This window comes from Prosopis cineraria, unplaced genomic scaffold (assembly GCF_029017545.1).
Source record: "Prosopis cineraria cultivar Desert tree isolate PC_DT_omini unplaced genomic scaffold, ASM2901754v1 PC12, whole genome shotgun sequence".
Taxonomy (NCBI): domain Eukaryota; kingdom Viridiplantae; phylum Streptophyta; class Magnoliopsida; order Fabales; family Fabaceae; genus Prosopis; species Prosopis cineraria.
Window position 1 is genome coordinate 24821308 of NW_026555343.1, and position 5015 is coordinate 24826322.

The 5015-nt window shown below is 38.4% G+C and overlaps 1 non-coding gene across 1 annotated transcript; it reads right to left on the bottom strand.

Annotated features, from left to right (window-relative positions):
* Positions 1–572: 572 nt before the first annotated feature.
* Positions 573–679, bottom strand: LOC129289717 (small nucleolar RNA R71). The gene has a single exon (XR_008588207.1). It is a non-coding gene; the product is annotated as a small nucleolar RNA R71 (small nucleolar RNA).
* Between the last annotated feature and the right edge of the window lie 4336 nt (positions 680–5015).

Consider the following 5015-nt stretch of genomic DNA (forward strand, 5'->3'; position numbering starts at 1 on the left):
TTGTTGAATTAGATCCAGAAATTGAAAGGACTATTTCTAGATTGAGAAGATCACAACCTATTCTTGATTCTCATTTGGTTTGTAATTCAACAATGGAAGGTATCTTAGGACATGAGCATGTGCATAATGAGGGCCATGGGAATGGGAATGAGAATTTGCATGATGATGGCCATGTTAATAATGAATTTGAAGGCTTGCATAACCCTAGAGAGGAGAGGAGCATTAGGCAATTAACTCAACCTAATTGGCATGATAATCCTTATGGCTTATATGTTCCTCCTACTAATGTTCAATTTGAAATTAAATCCTCTTTGATTAATGCATTGCCTAAATTTCATGGGTTACCGGGAGAGGATTGCCATAGGTTTTTGCATACTTTCCTATTGGTTTGTGATACTATGAAGCCTATGCATGTAAATGTTGATGATGTTCAAGCTAAGGCTTTTGTATTTTCTCTTGAAGGTTTAGCAAAGGAGTGGTATTTCAACTACCCTTCTTATGTGAAAGTGAGCACATGGGCCGAGCTAAGAAGACTCTTCTTAGATAAATTCTTTCCAAATTCCAAGGTCACCAATTTGAGAAAGCAAATCTATGGGGTCCAACAAGGAGAGGATGAGAGTCTCTATGAGTATTGGACTAGATTCCAAGGCCTTTTGGCTAAATGCCCACACCATCAAATTTCTAGTGAGAATTTAGTCCAATATTTCTATGAGGGCTTGATTCCAAGAGACAAAGTTAACATTGATGCCGCTAGTGGTGGATGCTTGATTGACCTCACTTCCTTAAAGGCTTGGGAACTAATTGACAAGATGGCTTCAAGTGGTGCTCAATACTCTACAAGGGAAAAGAGAAATGTGAATATGGTAGGTTCCTCAGTTCTTAATGATTCATATGTGGACTTGCTAGCTGCCAAGATTGGGAGAATGTTGGCTCCACAAATATCTCAAGTGAGCAATGTAAGTACTTCTCAAGCACTTGTCCCTTATTCTTGTACTTTTTGTGACTCACCTATGCATGTAGAAAGCAATTGTCCTATTAAGTTTGAACAAGTAAATGCTATCTACAATGGAAAACAATCCTATGGTGGGAGGCAAGGGCAAGGAGCTTATTCTAATACTTACAACCCTTCATGGAGAGACCATCCTAATTTCTCCTATTCAAATCCAAATGTGGCTTTACAAGACAATCAACAAAGAGGATCCTATCAAAACACCTTTGGCCGTGACCCTCCACCTCATTTGTCTCAAGGTAGCTCTTCTCAAAGCTACAATCCAAGTGGTAATTCTCTTACACCTTCTTCTAATTCTTATAGTGATAGGAGGCTTGTTCCAATTGAGAGTTCTTCTAATTCGAACTCTTCTAATGATGTGAATGTGTTACGTAAGCAGTTGATTGAAATGAACTCTTTGTATAAAAACATGTATGATGGCTTAGGGAACAAGGTAGAGAGTATGGGTAACAAGTGTGAGAACATGAACTCTAAAATTGATGCCCTTACTTCTCAAATGAATATGCTTGCTAACCAATTAAGTGCAGCCAATGCTCAAGCCTCTACATTACCATCCAACACCGTTGCTAATCCTAAAGCTAATCTTAATGCTATCACATTGAGGAGTGGCAAGGAGTTGGGAGAAAGAGTACAAGAAGACAAAAGACAAGGGAAGGCCGAGAAGCCCTCTTTAAATTCTTCAATTGATGTTAATGTTTCTAGTTTTCTTTTGCTCCTAATGATGCATCTTTTTGTAGAGATGATGAGGATGAAAACATTGAGGAGATCATATGTGAGCAACCACCATCTAAGGTGGAAAAGGGGACTATGGCCGAGTTGTTTAGTAAGGAAAAAGAGGGAGAGGCCGAGCAAAGTGAAACAAGAAAGGAGAGTTCAAGGAAGGAAGAAGGAAAGCAAAGTCAAGAGATTATGAAGAAGCTTCCTTTTCCACAAGCACAAGTGGTCCCTAAGCAAGTAAAGGGACAATTTGATCAAGAGGTATATGATTTCTTCCACAAGATTCATGTTAATGTACCCTTGATGGATGTAGTTAAGAACTTTCCTAAGTATGCCAAATTTTTGAAAGATTGTTGTACAAATAAAAGAAAATTTAGGCCTAATGCAAGGGTACAATTACCCTCATCTGTGAGTGCTATCATGAAGCCTCAACTCCCTATAAAATGTGAAGGACCCCGGTTCCTTCACAATTCCATGCAAGATTGGCAACACACATTTTTCTCATGCATTGATAGACTTAGGTGCAGCCATTAATGTTATGCCTCTTTCAATTTATCATGCCTTGAGTCTTGATTGCATGCATAAGACACCTATGATATGCCAATTAGCGGATAGAAGTGTTAGAAGACCACATGGAGTAGTAGAAGACTTGTTGGTTTGTGTTAAAGGTCTATTATTTCCTGTGGATTTCTATGTGCTTGATATGTCAAAAGAAGGGAGTGGGGATGATATTTTGATTTTAGGAAGGCCATTTATGAGGACTGCCCGTACATTGATTGACATGGAAAAAGGTAGTTTGATTTTGAAATGTGGAGAGGATCATGTTATTTTTAATATATATGAAGCAATGAAACATCCTTTTGAGGATTATTCTTTGTTAGGTGTAAGTTCCATTGAGTTATTGCTTCATGATGCTTGTGAGTCTCACATGCTTGATTCTTTCTCACATGTTGATGATGATTTGTCTCTTGTTACTACTACATGTATTGATGGATGTAGTTGTCCTATTTGTTTAGAGATTGATGCATGCTTGAATGATGCAACTACTTCTTCTCATGATTTGTTTAAAATATCTCCTATGCTTGATCTTGAAATGCTTGAGAAGGGTATATCTTCTTGTGTTGTAGGTACTAAAGCCATTAAGGCCGAATCTATGAGTTTTTCTCCACTCGAGCTTGATGTTCTTAGGATTCCCAAGCTATTGGAGGAAAATTCTACACTTTCACATGTCGAGGCCGTGGCTCAAGTCCAAGCACTTGAGGACAAGTTGCAAGAAAAGGGGGAGGCTGTAAAGAAAGAAGAGGAGAAATCAAAAACAAGTGAGAAGCCTAAAAGACAAGATAGTACCATGGAATATTCCACCAAATTAGACTTGAAGAAGCTCATTCCCTCTTGTGTAGAGCCACCTACCTTGGAGTTGAAGCCTTTACCATCCAATCTCAAGTATGCATATCTCATTGAGAATGAGAAGCTTCCGGTAATAATTTCTAACTCTTTATCTCTTGAGGAAGAAAATGCATTACTTGATGTGTTGAGAAAGAACATACATGCTATTGGTTGGACTTTGGCTGACATTCCTGGTATTGACCCTATTGTGTGCACACATAAAATTTTTCTTGAGGACAATGCTAAGCCCATTAGGCAACCACAAAGGAGACTTAACCCATTGATTTTAGATGTGGTAAAGAAAGAGGTTGTTAAGCTACTTAGTGCTGGGATCATCTATCCTATAGCTGACAGTGAGTGGGTGTCTCCAACCCAAGTTGTACCTAAGAAAGGGGGGATTACTGTGGTAAAAAATGAGAAAGGAGAGCTTGTTCCAACTAGAGTTCAAAATGCTTGGAGAGTGTGCATAGACTATAGGAAGCTCAATAATGTGACTAGGAAGGACCATTTTCCTTTGCCTTTTATTGATCAAATGCTTGAGAGATTGGCTTCCAAGTCCCATTATTGCTTCCTAGATGGGTTTAGTGGGTATTTTCAGATTCCTATAGCTCCTAGTGACCAAGATAAGACTACCTTTACATGCCCCTTTGGTACATTTGCCTATAGGAGGATGCCTTTTGGTCTTTGCAATGCACCTGGTACTTTTCAAAGATGCATGATGTCCATATTTTGTGATTTTATTGAACATTGCATGGAAGTCTTTATGGATGATTTTACTGTGTATGGTGAGTCCTTTGATTCATGCTTGCATTCTTTAGATAAAGTGCTTGGTAGGTGCATTGAAAAGAAGCTTGTGCTTAACTTTGAAAAATGCCATTTCATGGTAGATAAAGGAATTGTTTTAGGCCATTTGATTTCTTCCAATGGCATAGAGGTGGATAAGGCCAAAGTAGATGTGATTGCTTCTTTGCCATATCCTGTTTGTTTGAAAGATTTGAGATCATTTTTGGGACATGCAGGCTTTTATAGGAGATTTATAAAGGGGTTTAGTGAAATTGCTTTGCCTATGTCTAAACTCTTACAAAAAGATGTTGATTTTGTTTTTGATGATGCTTGCAAAAGGAGTTTTGACACTTTGAAAAGCATGCTCATTTCCCCTCCCATTCTTAAAGCCCCAAATTGGTCTTTACCTTTTGAGTTGTCATGTGATGCTTCTAATTTTGCTGTGGGAGCTATGCTTGGTCAAAGAGAGGGCAAGTTATCATATGTGATTGCTTATGCATCTAGGACCCTAGATTCAGCTCAGGTTAATTACACCACAACTGAGAAAGAGTTGTTTGCTATTGTTTTTGCACTTGATAAATTTAGATCATATCTTCTTAACTCTAAAGTTGTTGTGTACACTGACCATGCTGCTGTGAGGTACTTGTTTAAGAAGACAGATTCTAAGCCTCGCTTGATTCGATGGGTGATCTTAATGCAAGAATTTGATGTGGAGATAAGGGATAGGAGTGGTTCTACCAATCAAGTAGCGGATCATTTGTCTAGACTACCTCATTTAAAAGCTACTATGGTAAACTCTAACCCTACTATTCCTTGTGATTCATTTCCTGATGAGGCATTGTGTGCCATTTCATCTAAGCCTCCATGGTATGCCTCTTTTGCTAACTATATTGAGTGTAGAGTCTTGCCTCCTTGTGCTTCACGTTTTGCCATTGAAAAATTGAAAAGAGAGTCTAGATTTTACATTTGGGAACCACCTTTGATGTGGAAGATTTGTAGTGATAAAGTGATTAGGAGGTGTGTTGATGATGTTGATGTGCCTTCTGTTCTTGAATTTTGTCACTCTCATGCATGTGGTGGTCATTTTAGCTCAAATAAGACAGCTAGGAAGGTTTTAGAT